Below are 19,609 nucleotides of genomic sequence, written 5' to 3' on the forward strand. Positions count from 1 at the left end.
CACTACCGGTCAAGTGGGAGAAGAATATGTGGCATCTCGATTTATAATTCTTAACTGTTGTAATAATGAGGATCTGGGGCAGGTGGAATGGATCAATGTGTGAAAATACCTGCAGTGCAAGTCTGAAGACCAAGTTTGATTCTCAGTTCCCATATTGGAAGGAGGGAACTGGCTTTTGAAGGTTGTCTACTGTCCTCCATGTGTATGAGTTGGCTCATATCTGCCTACATGAACATCTACAAAACACAAATAAAATTTTAGAAAAAGTTGGATTGCACATATTGTCTGGTAGTAATTTTAAGGAGGAGGAATTTAAATCCACAGTGAGGACCTGGAGTGGAAAGAATAGGTGTGACTTGAATGAGAATGTCAACTGGGAGGGATGGAGCTGGGCAAGACTCTGGGTCTCCTAGCGCAAGGTCAGATCTTTCCACCTCCGCTTTTCATCCTTCATTCTCCAGTCCATGACCCACTGTTCATCACCATGTCCCTCTGCCCAGTAGGCTACTTCCTTTGTGATCAAGCAGAGTGGGCCCAGGGATGGCAGCCCCTGTTTAGAGTCAATCTCATCTCATTTCTATCCCTCCTTTAGGTACATTACTGAAGAAAGGTTCATTTTAATCACAAGCACTTCAATGTGTTTCCAAAAGAAAAGCATTTTAAAAAATCCAAGCCAAATCACCCTATTAAAAACAGGGTAGATGGGTTGGGGATTTAGCTCAGTGGTAGAGCGCTTAAGCGCAAGGCCCTGGGTTCAGTCCCCAGCTCCGAAAAAAAAAAAGAACCAACAAAACAAAACAAAACAAAACAAACAAACAAACAAACAAAAAAAAAAAACAGGGTAGAGAGCTAAACAAAACATTCTCAGCTGAGGAATATCGAATGGCCAAAAGCACCTAAAGAAATGTTCAACAACCTTAGTCATCAGGGAAATGCAAATCAAAACAACCCTGAGATTCCACCTCATACCAGTCATAATGGCTAAGATAAAAAACTCAGGTGACAACAAATGGTGGCAAGGATGTGGAGAAAGAGGAACACTCCTCCATTGTTGGTGGGATTGCAGACTGGTACAACCATTCTGGAAATCAGCATGGCGGTTCCTCAGACAATTGGTCATTGCACTACCTGAGGACCCAGCTATACCTCTCTTGGGCATATACCCAAAAGATGCTCTAACATATAACAAAGACACGTGCTCCACTATGTTCATAGAAGCCTTATTTATAATAGCCAGAAGCTGGAAAGAACCCAGATGCCCTTCAACAGAGGAATGGATACAGAAAATGTGGTACATCTACACAATGGAATATTACTCAGCTATCAAAAACAATGAGTTCATGAAATTCATAGGCAAATGGAATGAACTAGAAAATATCATCCTGGGGTTGGGGATTTAGCTCAGTGGTAGAGCACTTGCCTATCAAGCACAAGGCCCTGGGTTCGGTCCCCAGCTCCGAAAAAAAGAAAAAAGAAAAAAAAATAGAAAATATCATCCTGAGTGAGGTAACCCAATCACAGAAAAACACACTTGGTATGCACTCATTGATAAGTGGATATTAACCCAAATTATCCAAGATGCAATCCACAGACCACAGGAAGCTCAAGAAGGATGACCAAAATGCAGATGCTCCCACTCCTTCTTAAAAGGGGAAAATATCCATAGGAGGGGATATGGAAGCAAAGTTTAGAGCAGTGACTCAAGGAACGGCCATTTAGAGCCTGCCCCACATGTGGCCCATATATATACAGCCACCAAAATTAGATAAGATTGATGAAGCTAAAAAAATGCATGCTGAAAGGGACCAGATATAGATCTCTCCTGAGAGACACATCCAGAGCATGTCCAATACAGAGGTCAATGCTAGTAGCAAACCACCGAACTGAGAACAGGACCCCCTTAGGGGGAAGTAGAGGAAGGATTGAAAGAGCTGAAGGAGCTTGCAACCCCATAAGAACAACAATGTCAACCAACCAGAGCTTCAGGGACTAAACCACTACCAAAAGACTATACACGGACTGACCCAGGGCTCCTACTGCACATGTAGCAGAGAATAGCCTTGTTGGAGCACCAGGGGAAGGGGAGGCCCTTGGTCCTGCCAAGGTTGGACCCCCAGTGCAGGGGATATGGGGAGAGGTAGTAAGGGGGATGTAATGGGAGAATACCCATATGGGGGAGGGGGAAAGAAGGGGATGCAGGCTTATGGACAGGAAACCGGGAAGGGGAATAACGTTTGAAATGCAAGTAAAGAAATATATCTAATAAAAAAATTTTTAAAAATCTAAAAACTTATTCCATTCTACAAAAATTAGTACTGATTGAGTAATATCAAATATCCAGGGCTGGAGAGATGGCTCAGTGGTTAAAAGCACTGACTGCTCTTTCAGAAGTCCTGAGTTCAAATCCCAGCAGCCACATGGTGGCTCACAACCATCTGTAATGAAATCTGGTGCCCTCTCCTGGTGTGTCTGAAGACAGCTACGGTGTACTTAGATATAGTTAATAAATAAATCTTTTTTAAAAATCCAAGCACATTCATATTTCCACTTAGTGTGTCTTGTGGTTGTTTTTTCCAGTTGATACCCTCACAATAGCATTCAAACAAGGTAGGCTGGCGAGACGGCTCAGCAGTTAAGAGCCCGGGATGTTCTTTCAGAGGACCCAGGTCCAATTCCCAGCACCCACATCACAGCTCACAGCTGTCTGTAACCCCTATTCTAGAGTAACTGACACCCTCACGTAGACACACATAGGCAAAACAGCAGCGATACACATGAAATAAAAATAAGACATTTTAAAAAATTCAAACAAGATCCATAGGTTGCACTTGCTCCTTTTTTTCTTTCCCTCTTAGAATTCATTTGTTAAAGAAATGGATGGTTGGGCTTGTAGTTTCCCACGTTCTGCATGCCATGCCTCTGGGTGTCTCATCCCTGCTGCATCCCTGTGGCGATGTCTCACTCCTTTCTCTGCTTTGTTTTCTGAAAACTGCCACTCAGATCTGGAGACCTGAGCTGATTCAGGTTTCGTGACAAAGATCCCATAGATGGAATTATGTACTTTGACGGGGAGGTCGGGGATGGGGCATGACAGAGTTTCCGGTTGGTTCTTAGTTGTCAATAATGATCCTTGTTTAGCACTTAAGAAACAAGGACTGATCTTTCTGGTTTTGTGCAGTGTTTTGGCTGCATGTATGTATGTACACTGTGTGAACATCTGGTGCCCATAGAAGCCAGAAGAGGGTGTGAGATCCTTGGACGTGGAGTTATAGATGGTTGTGAGTCACCATGTGATTCCTAGGAATTGAACTTAAGTCCTTGGTAAGAACGGTGAGTGCTTTAAACTGCTGAGCCATCTCTCTAGCGCCTTGCTTGGCTTGAAACTTAAATGTCTTTATTAAATCTTTTGGATTTAGTACTCACACTGTATTTTGATCCAGATCGTATTTACACCATTCCTCCCCTATCTTTTCCCAGATTTACCTCTTTCACCTCTCCCAACTTCATGTGTTCTCTTTCTCTCTCTCTAACTCCACTTAGTTCAGTTTGTGCCACCTATGTACTCATGGTGTAGAGCCATCCACTGAGTATGATCAACCTACTGGGGCCTAAAGAAAACTGACTCCTCCCTCAGCAGCCATCAACTGTCAGTAACTCCTAGACTATGGGCTGGGACTTCTCTCTCTACACTGGGATGTCTATTGCCTCGACGGACTGTGTTGTCCTTTGGCTGTCATACACATGAGATGGCTCATACCTGCCTGCTCTCATACTTATAAACCCCACATACACAATAATAAATAAAAGTTGAAGAGAAAGTCAGGGTAAGTTGTGTAGGTTTTATACAGACAGCCTCAGCTGCTTTGAAGTCAGTCTGACGTGGGTTCTAGGAACTGAACCTGGGTCTTCTACAAGATCAGCTTGCACCCCTAACCACTGAGCATCTCGAGAGACCTGTAGTTTTCCTTGTCTAACTGTTCCAGTTATACCATCTAGTGTGGTGTTAATAGAAGTGATGAGAGCAGACACTCCTGTCTTATTGATCATAGGAGGAAAAAGATGCAGTCTTTTACCATAAAGTATGTTGTTAGCTATAGGCCTTTTCATAGAAGTCGATATTAGATTTATTTTTTCTCTAGCCTTAGCTTGTGGAGAATTGTTTTGTTCTTTAACTGTGAAAAGACATTGACGTTTGTAAATGTTTTTTGTTTTTTTATTCTAATGATTATATATTTTTGGTTGTTTATTCAATTTGCTAGTGTTGAGGTCTGCCCTCCTCACCCCCAGCGTAGCTGCAGCCATTTTGTCCCATGCCCACCAGCTATTTCATATCGTTGCTGTAATCTGGCAGCCAGTTATTGGCATGGGAAACAACTTGACACAGAGCGGGGTCATGCTGACCACATACTCTGTTATGTTCTCTATGTTCTCTATGAGGTTTGTTAATCGTAAGAAATTCCACAAAGCTTCACGTAGGACCCATCAAGTTATCAAGTTAAAGGTCAATATGAACAGTTACATTTAAAATATCTTGAGTCAGAGCTGACCACTGGGCAGCACTTCCTTTACCTGTGTATGATCTCATTGTGGGGTTTTTTTTCCCTTATAAGCTTCCCCTGAGAAATGTTTGTTGTCATGGTTCAAAATAATTCTGAGCTACGTCCCTGATCCCAGTGTTAGGATGTGCATTCAATAAACCCTCCCTGTCTGACTGAGATTGATGTTTGTTGAACACCTCTCAGACCAACAGTTAGGCGGCTTCTTCTTCTTCTTCTTCTTCTTCTTCTTCTTCTTCTTCTTCTTCTTCTTCTTCTTCTTCTTCTTCTTCTTCTTCTTCTTCTTCTTCTTCTTCTTCTTCTTCTCCTTCTTCTTCTTCTTCTCCTTCTCCTTCTTCTTCTTTTCTTCTTCTTCTTCTTTTCTTCTTCTCCTTCTTCTTCTTCTTCTTCTTCTTCTTCTTCTTCTTCTTCTTCTTCTTCTTCTTCTTCTTCTTCTTCTTCTTCTTCTTCTTCTTCTTCTCCTTCTTCTTCTTCTTCTTCTTCTTCTTCTTCTTCTTCTTCTTCTTCTTCTTCTTCTTCTTCTTCTTCTTCTCCTTCTCCTTCTTCTTCTTCTTTTCTTCTTCTTCTTTTCTTCTTCTTCTTCTTCTTCTTCTTCTTCTTCTTCTTCTTCTTCTTCTTCTTCTTCTTCTTCTTCTTCTTCTTCTTCTTCTTCTTCTCCTTCTCCTTCTCCTTCTCCTTCTCCTTCTCCTTCTCCTTCTTCTTCTTTTTCTTCTTCTCCTCCTCCTCCCCTCCCCTTCCTCTTCTTCCTCTTCCTCCTCCTCCTCTTCTTCCTCCTCCTTCTTCTTCAAAAGACAGGATCTTACTGTGTAGCTTGGGCTAGTGTGGCAGCCTCAAACTTATAATCCTCCTGTCTCTTCCTTTGGAGCAGTTGGATTATAGGCTTGAGTCACCATGCTCTATAGCCCTACTGGCTGTAACTTTTTGTGATGTCCCTAGCTTGGTATCAAAACTCATAGTAAGTTGTGAAGTCTGTCTACCTGTCTGTCTACCTGTCTGTCTGTCTGTCTGTCTTCCTATCTATCTATCTATCTATCTATCTATCTATCTATCTATGTATGTATCTATCTATGGAGTTTTGTCTGCATGTGTGTATATGTACCCCGTACGTGACTGATGCTGTTGGAGATCCTGGGACTGGAGTTCCAGATGGTTGTGAGCTGCCACATGGGTGCTGGGAATTGAACCCAGGTCATCTGGAAGAGCAGGCAGTCGTCTTAACTTCCTCCTGAGTCTTCTTCACTCTGTTCCTGTCATTTCTAAATATTTTTCTGTTTCATTTGAATTGTCATTTCTTAGTGTAGTTCTATTTGCCATTTCTTATGATTCTTTTTATTTCTGTAAGGTTGGCCATAATGTCTCCATTCTTCCCACTTCTGCTTTTCTCCCTGTTGAGATAAGTTCTAGCCGGGCAGTGATGGCACACACCTTTAATCCCAGTACTCCAGAGGCAGATGGTTCTCTGTTAGATTGAGGCCAGCGTGATCTACAGAGTGAGTTCCAGATCAGCCAGGGCTACACAGAGAAATACTATCTTGAAAAAATAAGACAATCAAAAAATTTCCCATGTTGTCCTAGAACTCATATTCCTATAGCAAAGGCTGGTTTTAAACCTGTGATCCTGGGTAGCTTCTTGGTAGCTGGGGTTATAGATTGTATGCCACCTGGCCTGGTGGGCTTCTTTTACAGTATAGGTACAGGAATATAAGTTTATAAGTACTATTTTAGTAATAATCTATAATATAATATATCTTATTTTTTAATTGAGATTAAGTATATTCCTGTCTTTCTGATAATTTATCAGTTATTTAAGGGTACATGATATTTGTGACTTTTCCATCTTCCCACCTATATGCACATGTATTTGGGAAAGTTTCTGAGCCCAAGCTCTGACAGTGGGAGAGGGATGGTGGTGTGTTCCCAACTACTGAACTATCTCTCCACCCTCACCCTTTTTATAAGAGCAACAGTACCCTTAACTGATGACCCATTTAGCCTGTTGAATAAGTGTCTCTTTGCTGTATGTTTCTATGATTATTCTCAGAGACTCACTGGAGAACAGTGGAGCTCCTCAGGTCCTGTGTCACCAAGAAACTCTGGGCCAAGTCTGAGATCCTTGAAGAGAAACTTTCCCTCATCAATTATGTTACCCTGAGTACAGTTTGATTAGAAGAACGGATCAAACATGGACTCAAAACAGACCAAAGTAGACAGGCAGATCTGCTGCCTCCCATTCTTTCAGTCAACATTGCATAACATCACCGTGTTACTAGTGTGAGCTATATTTAGTTGAACTTTCACAGCAAAAGAAATCAAAGAGCTGTTATGTGGACTGTTTTCCTGAAAATAGCTAGTTCTTGAGTGTATATGGTAGGATGTTTTCTTTGTGGGCTGAATTTTATTACCCTTCTACTTTTTAGCCTACTCAAGACTTATCGCCAGGCACAACCCAATTTCCCAGGGTGAGGAGTGGGGATGGGGTGGGATGGGAACCATTTTTACTTAATTTTACTGAATATTCAGAACCAGAATAGAAGGCCTGATATTTGTGGGTTTTGTTGGGTTTGGTTTTTGTTTTGTTTTTCAAGACAGGGCTTCTTGGTATAGCCCTGGCTGTCCTGGAACTCACTCTGTAGCTCACTCAGGCTAGCTTTGAACTCAGAGATCTGCCTGCCTCTGCCCCTGCCTCCCGAGTGCTGGGATTAAAGGCATACACCATCACTGCCTGGCTTGGAAGGTCTAATTATTTTCTAACTAACCCAACTACTTGGTGAAACAACCCTCAGAAACTACAGTAGTCTTTATAGTCTAAAAAAATTGTGTGTGTGTGTGTGTGTGTGTGTGTGTGTGTGCAATGCATGTGCCTGTGCCTCTGAGTGTCTGTGTACATGTGTGTGTGCAGACACTGTGGACATTTGGAGGTCAGAGGACAACCTGTGGGAGTTGGTTCTTGCCTTCAACCTTGTGGTGTTAAGGTTTCTCTTGTTTCTGCCACCCTGTCTGACAGGCTAGCCCTTGAGATTTCAGGCTCTCCTTTCTCCTCCTACCTCACAGTGAGAATGCCCAGACCACAAATGCACACCACCATGCGCTTTTTAATGAGTTCTGGAGAAAGAACTCCGAACATCAAGCTTGTGTGATAATTTTTTTTTTAATCTGCTGAGCCACCTCCTGGCTCCTAGAATATTCCTTTAAGTCCCCTGATGAGTTCAAAGTTACATTTTGAATCACGGCATTTTGAGTAAGAAGATGCTTATTGTCAGTACCGGCCTTCTCTTTTCAAAGGTGGAAAACCTGTTTTCCGTCTGGAACCCGTTCCGTTCCTTTCAGATCCAGTCCTCAAGGGAGGAGAATCACAGAGCGAATCTTGGATTACATGGGATCTGTAAGCCATAAAGCATGCTTTCTTTAATGATGGGTGAACATCCCACATACTATTTTGGGTGGTTCTTTGGCCAATTCTATGGATAGATGGGGGTTGTCTTCATTTTATAGATAAGGCTCAGAGTATGGAGCTGATGTGAGGTAGATGAAGGGATTTACTGGAGATCGAAGGCCATGAAGAACAGAAAAGTCAGGTTCAGCACTGAACGATGCTCCCTTGCTCTTTGTATCTTTGATTCTTCTCTGACTTCTTAAAAAATACATTTAGAGTTATTTTAATTTTATGTATGTATATTGCCTGTATATACATACATAGTGTATTATGTGTATCCCTGGTTCTCATGGAAGCCAGAAGAGGGCATCAGATTTCCTGGAACTGTGAGTGTGTGTGCTGTGAACTGAGGAGCAAGAATTCTTAACCACGGGGTTGGGGATTTAGTTCAGTGGTAGAGCACTTGCCTAGTAAGCGCAAGGCCCTGAGTTTGGTCCCCAGCTCCGAAAAAAAGAAAAAAAAAAAGAGTTCTTAACCACTGAGCCACCTCTCCAGCTCCGGACCCAACCCCCCTCCTTTTTTTTTCCAAAATCTGACACCATATTTGTATATAATACTCTGTGACAAATTGGCCCTCCTCCTACCTTCCCCCACTTCCTCTCTCATCAGGTGTAGTGGAACTCTGGAGATCTTTGAAGAGAAACTTTCCCTCTTCAGTTATTTTGTTATGCTGAATATAGCTTGATTGTAAGGGCAGATTAAACATGGTCTCAAAACAGACCGAAGTAGAAAGACAAATCTGCAGCCTCCCGGTCCTTTCCTTCAACACTGCATGACGTCACTTGTGCCCCATCACCGAAGCCGTGTGCTCATGATTGCAATGGCCACATCTTGTCAAGAAGGCAGTGGCCCCCTCTTCTCTATTCTTTGGTCCTCACGGTCCATCCACTCCCTCTTGGATGATGTCCCTGGGCCTTGGAGGGCCATCTGGGAACAAACACTCAGCGTCTATTCCCAGTACTGTGATTCCTAAGCCCACACTCTGACCATCACCCACAGATGAGAACGGCTTCTCTGACCAAGGCTGAGACTTTCACTTGTTTATGGGTATAAACGTGCGTATGCAGAAGGTAACGAACTCTATGTCCATTCTGCAAGACATCAACAGTAGGCTGCCCCCACCCCAACCCCGTGAGCTCTCTCTGGCTCTTTAATGTAAGCTGGGATGGGACACCCTAAGGCAGAAAGGAAGGAGAAGGCTATATAAACAAGAAACGAAAGGGGGGTAGCGCCCCTTTACATCCCCTGCCTCAGCCTGGCAGTGTTCTGACCAAGGAGGATCCAGGTAACTGTTGCTAACTGCCGCTTCCATCACCGGGGACTTTGGGAAGCAGAAGTAAGACTCTGGGCTTAGAGATTAGCTTTCAGTAATTTGACAGGGAACTTGAAATTTAGTCTGCTGAAACATTGCCTCCAGAGGCTAATATTTCCAAGGAAGTAGTCACCAGTCCTCTTTCTCTCTCATGTGTCACTCTCTGACCCCTGCTAGAAAGAGACCACTTGATTTGGTTCACTTTGGTTTTGGAATGGGCTTCCTGGTGCCACGTGGTCCAAGCTTATCTGTGTGTACAAGCTGTCATACCCACTTACAGTCTAGGTTCCATGTTGTCTCTTGGAGCCGGAGTCCAGTTTGGGTTTTGTCCACAGAGTCTGTTCTTCATTTTTGAATTATAGTAAACTCACTGAGTTTGGAGGGGAGGGGGTGAGGGTTTCACCAGTGACCCTTAAAAAATCAGTTTATTCAAATATGCCGTGGTAGATTAGGGACAGAAATATCCCCAGCCTTTATAGATGAAGTGATTAGAGGCCCCTTGGAGCCAAAAGAAATCTGAAAGAATTTTTTTCTTTTTGTTGCCATGTAATACCAGGTTATGAAACTAATGTGTTCTTCTGTTATGCATTAACAAACACTTATTTAATACCAGAGTACCTGTTAAGCGTTTCAGCATCAGTGATTCTCAACCTGTCACTACCCCTCTGCAGGTCTGATGACCCTTTCCCAAGGGTCACATATCAGATGTCCTGCATATCAGATATTTACATTATGATTCCTAACAGTAACAAAGTTGTAGTTATGAAGCAGCAATGAAACTAATTTTGTGGTTGGGAGTCACCGCAATGTGAGGAACTGTATTAAAGGGTCTCAGCATTAGGAAGGTTGAGAACCCATATTAGAGCGAGTATTAACTCCTGATTTACCTTTTGATGTTGGTTTGAAGCAGGAACTCTCTGTAGCCCTGCATTGCTTCAAAATCACGGCATCCCTCCTGCCTCAGCCTCTTAAGGGCTTGGATTATAGACATTTGCAGACAACTGTCCATCCCTGAGGGAAGCCAGCAGGAACTTGAGACAGGAATCTGGAGGCAGGAAGTAAAATAGAGGCTGTTTTCTGGCTCGCTCCTTCTGGCTTGCTCAGCCATCTTTCTTTCTTTTCTTTCTTTCTTTTTTTTTGGAGCTGGGGACCGAACCCAGGGCTTTGCGCTTGCTAGGCAAGCGCTCTACCACTGAGCTAAATCCCCAACCCCTCAGCCATCTTTCTTTCTTTTCTTTTCTTTCTTTTTTTTTTGGAGCTGGGGACCGAACCCAGGGCCTTGCGCTTGCTAGGCAAGCACTCTACCACTGAGCTAAATCCCCAACCCCTCAGCCATCTTTCTTATGGAACTCCTCTCAACCTGTAAGCAAGCCCCATTTAAATGTTGTCCTTTATAAGAGTTGCCGTGGTCATGGTGTCTCTTCACAGCAATGAAACCCTAACTAAGACACCAGGACGTCCAAGGGTGTCAAGACCCACAGTGGGCTGGGCTGACCCCTCCCACATCAATCATTAATCAAGAAAGCAGTCTGATGGAAGTGTTTTCTCACTCGATTCCTCTTTCCAAATAACTCTAGTTTATGTCAGGTTGATGTACTAACCAACACAACTGACCCAGTTTTCTTATTACCTCAAAACAGAAAGAAGGGTTCAAGTGGTAGAAAGTTATTTCTTGGAAATAAAGCTCTGTAGGGGAAATCTCCTGAGTGCTGTCTTGACAGTTGGGACCACTAGGTGGTGCTATTACATCATGAAAACAACACCTTTTGCGACCAGTGCCTGTACAAACAAAGACATTTTCAGGAGTAAATGGAAGAGAAGATACGTTTTCTAATTTGTATACAGGGTCCAATTTAAATGCTTGAGGGGACCAGTAGCTCCTTGATGCTGAGCCTGTTGTCATGGTTACAACACCAGCTTACAAATGACAAATAGGAGGCAGTGGATATAGAGCTGACAAATGAATGGACAATCTCAACAATTTAGATTATCACTGACAGCACCCTCTCAAGAATGTATGGAATTCTGGAGTCCAGAGGCCTCAGGTTTGGGGAGGTCTGGAGCTATTGATGACCTGACATCATTAGGACAGACTCAGGGAGATGAAAATACCAAAGGCAACCCAGGGCACTAATACCGTTTTTTCTCCCTCCCTCCCTCCCTCCCTCCCTCCCTCCCTCCCTCCCTCCCTCCCTCCCTCCCTTTGTGTGAGTATGGGCTAAGGTTGTTACTTAGGTTTAAATCCTTAGCACCACAAGGAAGAAAAGAAAATCAAGAACCAAGTCTGGGTTACTTGTGAAACATTTGAAACAGTCTTGAATACAGACTAGCCCAGACACTAGTTTAAAATAGTTTTTGCCTCTGCTTGTCAAGTACTTGAACTGTAGGTGTGTGTATCTTGACTAGGTCACACATGTTTAAATATACAGGGAATGGGGCTGGTGAGATGGCTCAGTGGGTAGAGGCATTTACCACCACGCTTGATAACTTAAATTTGATCTCTAGAACCCATATGATGGAAGACTTATTTTTCGTGGATTACCATTTGACCACACACACACACACACACACACACACACACACACACACACACTGTGGCAAATGTGCACCTACACAGAGACAAAAAGGAAATACATAGAAAGAGGGCCGGAGAGATGGATGGCACAGTAGTTAAGAGCACTTGCTGCTCTCCCAGAGGACCTGGCATCTATGTGGTGCTCACAACTGTCTGTCACTCCAGTTGTAGGGGATCTGATGGCCTCTTCTGGACTTTATGCACTGCATGCACAGACACACATGCAGGCAAAACACTTAGAGATATAACATAAAATATATCTGAAATAGAAGTAGAGTGCAGTATGGTGGAGTGCACCTATAATCCTAGCACTCAGAAGTTGGAGACAGAATTGTTGGTTTGAAGCCAGAGTGGGCTATTTAACTATATCCTATCCCAAAACATTCTTTTTTCTTGAGTCTGTACAATATATAACAGTAGTTCTGCCTTAGAGGGGAATTGTGAAAAATTATCTGTTAATTTTCTCTGCCTCTCATTCACTGATTCATTGTAAATTCATTCATGGCATAAACATAAACATGGTTTTAAAGATTTTGTGTGTGTGTGTGTGTGTGTGTATGTGTGTGTGTGTGTGTGTGTGTGTGTCTGCTTGGATGAGTATGTGCTCATGTGTGTACTGGTGCATTAGTGGAGGCCAGAAGAGGGCATTCGATCCCTTAGAGCTGGAGTTACAGGCATCTGTAAGAAGCCTGACTTGCCCTGTGGGTGCTGGGTTCTGAACTCCAGTCCTCACAAGTTTGCAGCAAGTCCGCTCAGTCATGGAGCCATCTCGCCAGCCTCCACCGCACAGTTACCAGCTGAGCAGCTGCTGTGGGTTAGCACTGGTCTAGGTTAGGTGAGCGTCTCTGGTCTCATCATCTCTTCTTGTCTTAGTTCCTCCGAGATCTGTTAGTCACCATAGCAGTATCGTCCCAACCCTTCCGATCTACTCTGATGCCTTGGCTGTTTCCATGATCTGGGTCCAGTCTTGTGTCTCCTGGTTAGTGCCTCAGCCCCTGCTCCCCTGGGGGACTGCCACCTCTCCTCTCACCATCCAACAATGTAAGCACACTGTATGACACCTTTCCCTAAAACCCTCCCTTGTGGGCAGGAGATTAACACAGCCCCTTTCACTGGGTTTGTGAGCTTCGCAGGGCACAGCCGCCTGGCTTGGCTTCATCCCATTTGCCTGCTCCCACTTTCTTCTGTATGCTCCAATCATGGTTGCTTTTATTTTGACTTCTGATGAGCTGTGCGTGTCCTGTGCTATTTTCAGACTTAAATTTTTTGGTGCTTTCTGTTCAACCTGGAACATTCTTTTTTCCTTCCTGTTTGGTTATTTTTATTCACTTTTAGGTCTCAGCTTACGTGTTCCTCAATTTGGAAATAAGCGTTTTCCCAACCTGGACACTGTAAGAATGAGACTCCCCTTTTATTTCCCTTCTCATGGTCTCGATAGCCTGTCTGATGCCACCGCTGCTGACAGACTGTGAGTTCTGAGAGCGTCGCTGCGCTGTGTGTCTCCACACTTGGGTGAATGCCTGGCGTTGGGAGTGGTCAGTAATACATGCTGAAGGGGGGAATGAATGAAATGCATGTCTAACATGCCTTCTTTCTTTCATTAATTTGTTCTTTCTTTATTCCTATTATTATTATTACTATTATGTCATCATCATCATCATCATCATCATCATCATCATCATCATCATCATCATCATTGGTTTTTTGAAATGGGGTCTCACTATGTAGCTCTGGTTGTTCTGGGACTCACTGTGTTGGCCAGGCTGGTTTCAAACTCACAGAGATCTGCCTGCCTCTGTCTTCCTAGTGCTGGATTAAAGGTGTGTGCTACCACGTCCAGCAATTCTCTCATTTTTTAAATAAAAAAATTAATGTATTAGGGTATTTTTCATGCATGTATATCCCTGCAACATTTGCATTCTTGGTGCCCAAAGAGGGCAGAAGAGGCACCGGAGCTGGAGTGACAGACAGTTCTGTGCTACCCTGTGGGCGCTGGGACTGTGGAAGAGCAGCCAGGGCCCTTAACTGCTGAGCCATCTCTCCAGCCCACCGGTTCGTTCTTTCTTTCTTCCTTTCTTTCTTCCTTCCTTTCTTTCTTTCTTTCTTCCTTTCTTTCTTTCTTTCTTTCTTTCTTTCTTTCTTTCTTTCTTTCTTTCTTTCTTTCTTTCTTTCTTTCTTTCTTCTTCTTCTTTTTTTTTTTAGTGTACTCCAGAGCTAGCAGAGTAAGTAACAACACACCAAAGTGGAAGGATTGTGGTGAGAAGGGTCAGCCGGGATGTCATCATTTGAAACTGTGTTTCCATTTTGCTGTGGGTGGCGTTTGAGGTGGGAGGGGGATGACGCCAGTGGGATAGATTAGGACAATGGGCAAGGAGTAGAATTCTTCTGGGAAAGAGTAGGAGGTAGGACCGAGGAATGCTTGGGACTGGCTTGTACAGGACCTGGGCCCTAGTGGATAGCCAATGGATAAACAGCCACCACTCTCGATAAGATTGAACTACTGTTTCAGAAAACATTGATCAGTGGCCACGTGAAACTGTAGAGGGATCAGGGACACTGAGCCTGAGGCTCTTCTAGAAGTGAGGGTGGGAGGTGCTTGAGGCCTGGATTAGTGGGTGGCGGTTGACTGTAAGGAGTCCAAGGGGACAGGACTGAACAGTGAAGGTGGGAAGGAATGGAGGAGAGGGAAGAGCCATTGCTTTTAGCCAGACTCCACCAGGTGCTGTCTCTAGCAGAGAGTTAAAGTCAAGTGGAGGAGCCAGTCGGAGGAAGGAAGAATTCATTCATCAAACCTTTATGGGGTCTGAGTGAAGGCTACATTTCCCTTGTGGAAACTCAGTCAGTGTGTGGGGCTTTAAAAAAAGTGAAAATGTGAGGAGGAGGAGGAGGAGGAGGAGGAGGAGGAGGAGGAGGAGGAGGAGGAGGAGGAGGAGGAGGAGGAGGCAACAGAGTTGATGTGAGGACTGCAGCTAATGGGAGCTGCCCCCCTCCCCCGCCCCCGCTCCACACAGTACCTCCAAAGGGAGGCCAAGATGGGGACGGGAAATTCACCCATCACCTTCCCATTTGTAATGCCATGTGATTTTATGAGTGACATAAGGGATTATTTTAGGGCAATTGTGGCTATTCACAATCTATATCTTATATGCCGATTATAGCATTAAAATCCCTGGCAAGATTTAAAACACCCACTTGACCTCCTTTCTGCCCCATCGCCCCCATCCCGCCCCCTGCTCCTCCTTGATCCCCCGCCCCCATCTGCCCCACCCCCTGCTCCCCGCCTCCCCCCGCCCCCCAGCCCTCCCTTCTGCCCCTCACCCCCACCCCAGTTTGTGGCAGGTGCTAACTGAGCAGTAGGAGGCTATGAAAACCATCGGCCACTGCGCCAAAGTAGTTCACACTGGGAGTGGAAAGATGGTGTGCTGCTGGCTAGATTTATGTCAACTTGACACACTGTAGTCATCTGAGAGGAGAAAACCTTGATGGAGAAAATGCCTCCATAAGATCAGGCTGGGGGCCAGCCTATATAGAGCATTTCCTTCATTAGTGATTGACGGGGAGGGCCCAGCCCATTGCGGGCAATGCTATCCCTGGACTGGTGGTCCTGGGTTCTATAAGAAAGCAGGCTGGGCAAGCCATAGGGAGCAAGCCAGTAAGCAGCACCCCTCCGTGGCCTCTGCATCAGATCCTGCCTCCAGGTTCTTCCCTGTTTGAGTTCCTGACCTGGCTTCCTTCAAGGATGGACTACAGTGTAGAAGTGTGGAAGTGTAAGCCCAATAAACCTTTCCTCCCTATCTTGGTTTTTGGTCATGGTTATTTTGTCACAGCTAAGACAGACGGGGAAGCAGACAGTTAGGGCTCCAGAGTAGGTGAACAGTCGGAAAGATGGGCACACAGAGGAAGACAAGTGTATCATGGTCAAGGTGGCCTGGGTGCTTGGATTGGAGAGTGATCTTGGAGTCCACAGAACAGCCAAGAATAGCAGAAGGAGTGTGTGACGTAACAAAGGGCGGGGAACTGGGGAAAAGATGGATTCGGCAGAGCAAGCAGCACATTTTCCCTGGAAAGGTAGGAAGAGCAGTGGTTAGAGAAGTGGAGGACCCAAGGAAGGTGGAGGACAGCCAAGAACAGAAATGCAGCTTCCGTAAGGGAATCAATCGATGGTGACCGCCAAGCCAATGAACGGCTTTACCTGAGAGGTGGTGGCAGGAAGGGTGGCTGATGATAACCTGGGAACAAAGGGAATAATCTATACAGCTTCTCTGTTACAGCTCCAGTAAAACCAGCCTCTCGGAAGAATGGGCCCCGTGCAGACCATGGCCTTCTCCCTTTGTGATCTGCTGCCACCCGTGGCACTGCACTTGAACGTCTTACACTGATGTAGAAGAAGGCTCTGCTCTACCTCAGCCTTATGGTCCAGCTCGCGGGGTCCAGCGGAGCCACAGATGTAAGCAGTCGCGGTTGTGCTTCCTACTGCTCCACGATGCAGCATTTCCGCCCATACTGTAGAGCCAGAATCCCACATGGCTGTAAACACTCACTTGTTAAGGGTTTCCCTGGAGTTCGCCTCTAGTGGTGACCTCATCGGAATCTAGATAAGGCAGCCTTCAGCGGTCTGTTCCTGGACGCAAGGGGCCCTGGGTGTTTTCAGCCAATGGTTTTTGTATCCTGGTTACATTGTTCTTTTTAAAAAGATTTAAATAATATGAAAACCCTCTTTTACGCACACCTGCTCAGCGCCTCCAGTGTTTTTTCCCCCAGTCTTTTGAGTAAATGCAGATTGCAGCACGGCATTTTCTCTTGGCCTGAAAGACCCTTAATATTCTCCTAGTGTGTACATAGACGTTGCATTCATTCAGCTTTTGCAAATCTGAGAAAATACTTTAAGTCTTCGTTTCTTTGAAAGGTATTTCTGCTGAGTGGAGAATTCTTGTTGGCATTTTTTTTTTCTTTTCCTAGCATTGGGGAGGCAGAGGTAGGTAGGTGTTTGTGAGTTCAAGGTCAGCTTGGTGTCTACATAATGAGTTCCAGCCCAGTCAGGAGCTATATACTGAGACCCTGTCTCAAAGCAAAAAGTAAAACAAAATGATCCCCCACCCCAAGAACGATAACAACAAAATCCGAGGTTCCTCCCTGTCTTCTGCACTTCTGGTGAGGAGTCGGAAGTCTTCCTCATCTCTGCCCATCTACACACAGGCTGTTGAGAGGTCTGCTTCTGAGACTCCCCCGCCTCACCAGCTTCAGGCACCTTATCATGAGGCTCTGGCCTAGGCCTCTTTAAGTTATTTGTTCAGGATTTGCTGAGATTTTTGGATTTGAGGTCTTTTTAAAAAATTATTTATAAGTACACTGTTGCTGTCTTCAGACACACCAGAAGAGGGCATTACAGATGGTTGTGAGCCGCCACGTGGTTGCTGGGATTTGAACTCAGGACCCCTAGAAGAGCAGTCAGTGTTCTTAACCATTGGGCCATCTCTCCAGCCCTGGATTTCAGGTCTTATAGTTTCTTCAAGTTTGGAAGAGTATAGTCCACTTCCTTTAGGGTGCACTGTGCATGTACACACAGGGCTGCACATTTGTGTGCCTTCCTATGGAGGTCAGGAGTCAACCTCCAGGGTGGTTTCTCAGGGGCTGACATCTTGGTTTTGAGGCAAGGCCTCTCAGTTGGCCTGGGACTGACCTAGTAGGCTATAACGGCTGGCCCAGGAGCTCCGGCATTCACCAGTCTCCCTGGCCCCCACAGCATGGTTACAAGTGCATGGTACCATGCCCAGTTTTCTATGGAGTTCTGGGAGGAAACCCAGTCCTCACACTTACTCAGCAAGCACATTACGAACCGAACCGTTTCCCCAGCCTGTCAATGTATTTTTTGATCTCCAAGTTCGCTAATCCGCAATGCCTAATGTGTTACCAATCCCATCCGGTGCAATTTTCTTTCATCTCAGACATCCTGTTTCCCCCTTCAGATAGTCAATATTTTACTTGACTGTTTCTTGTTGAGGCAACAAAATACCCACGGATATAACTTATAAGGAACAAAAATTTATTTGGTTCATGAGTTCAGAGTTTCTGTCTGTGGTTACTTGGTCTATGGTTTTGGGCCTGTGTGGTAAGGAAACATATATCATGGTAGAAGGGAGTGACAGAGGAAAGGTGGTCATTTCACAGCGGCTGAAGGGAGGGAGGGAGGGAGGGAGAGAGAGAGAGAGAGAGAGAGAGAGAGAGAGAGAGAGAGAGAGAGAGAGAGAGAGAGAGAAAGGCAGAGAGACATAGAGACAGAGAGAATGAGATAGACAGAGACAGATAAGAAAATGAAAGGGATAGACAGAGACAGATAGAGATACACAGGAAAGACAGAATCAGAGCCAGAGAGGGAGATAGTCAGAATAAGAGACAGACAGACAGAATGAGAGAGACAGAGAGACTGTGACAGACACAAAGATAGAAACAGAGAGAGAATGAGAGACAGACAGACTGAGACAGCAAGAGAATGAGAGAGAGAGAGAGAGAGAGAGAGAGAGAGAAGGAGGAGGAGGAGGAGGAGGAGGAGGAGGAGGAGGAGGAGGAGGAGGAGGAGGAAGAGGAAGCCAAAAGCAAGACATACCCTCCAAAGGAATGCACCAGTGGCCCTACTTCCTCCAACCAAGTCCCACCTCCTGTAATAGCTCATTCAGAAAGCATGCATCAATGATCAACCCACTAAGGGAGTAGGAGCCTTCATGATGGAGTGTCCTCCAATAACGCCATTAGCTGGGCACCATGCCTTCAACATGTAAGCTATAGGGCCATTTTATATCCAAGCAATAACACTATTAAAGTGCTTCTCAGGCATATAAAATATAGTTATACTGACTATTTTAGTGTCTTGTCTACAAAGTCTACCAGTTGTGTTCTTCCTCGGGTCCATTCCTATTGATTGATGTTCCTTCTTGCTGTGGGTCATATTTCCTGCATGCCTGGTGGCTTTTCATTGGACTTCAGACATGACTGGTACCTGGCTGGGTGATGGATATTTTCGTATTCCTATAAATAGTCTTGAGCTTGTTCTAGGATGCTGTTATGTCACAAAGAAGCAGTTTGATCTTTTTGGATCTCCCTGTCAAGCTTTTTCAGATGGGGCCAGAATTGCACTGAATCTAGATGACAAATGCAGCAAGACCCTTCTGGGTATGCCACCCACTGCCTCATGACCGGGGGAGGGGAGTCTTCCAATTCTGGCTGAGGAGAAGAAAAACTGTTCTTGGCTCTGCGTAAGCTTCAAAGACTGTTCTTCCTAACCTTGTGGGCATTTCTTTGTCGTCCTTGGGTGTTTTCTTCATATCCAGGAGTCACTGGTATTAGCAGGAAGTTGGGGCAGGACCCTTGACAGATCTTTCTCTCTTTGTGTGGCCACCTCTGTTCTGTTACCCATGAACTCTATCTTGGCCTCCGAAATGCATTCAGGAGTTGGGGTTGCCTTTAGCCATCTGCCCCACTGGGGAGGCGTCTTGTATCAGTAGGCAGATCTGGTCATAGGGCTCATCCTTGTCTCATAGCTTGAAAACTACCTTTCCTCCCTCCCTCCCTTCCTTCCTTCCTTCCTTCCTCCCTCCCTCCCTTCCTTCCTTCCTTCCTCCCTCCCTCCCTTCCTTCCTTCCTTCCTCCCTCCCTCCCTCCCTCCCTGCCTCCCTCCCTTCCTCCCTCCCTCCCTTCCTCCCTTCCTCCGTCCCTCCCTCCCTCCCTCCCTTCCTTCC

The 19,609-nt window shown here is 45.1% G+C and overlaps 1 protein-coding gene across 2 annotated transcripts in view; it reads left to right on the forward strand.

The window, feature by feature from the left end:
* The first annotated feature begins 9,272 nt into the window (after positions 1-9,272).
* Rgs3 (regulator of G-protein signaling 3) overlaps positions 9,273-19,609 on the forward strand; it is a 139,669-nt gene continuing 129,332 nt past the window's right edge. For both annotated transcript variants that reach the window (XM_087550850.1, XM_087550857.1), the window contains exons 1-2: positions 9,273-9,325; positions 16,148-16,323. The gene's annotated coding sequence lies outside the window, so the exon portion shown is untranslated. The remainder of the gene's footprint in view (positions 9,326-16,147; positions 16,324-19,609) is intronic.

This window comes from Rattus norvegicus, chromosome 5 (assembly GCF_021556685.1).
Source record: "Rattus norvegicus strain SHRSP/BbbUtx chromosome 5, alternate assembly SHRSP_T2T, whole genome shotgun sequence".
In the NCBI taxonomy this organism is placed as follows: Eukaryota; Metazoa; Chordata; class Mammalia; order Rodentia; family Muridae; genus Rattus; species Rattus norvegicus.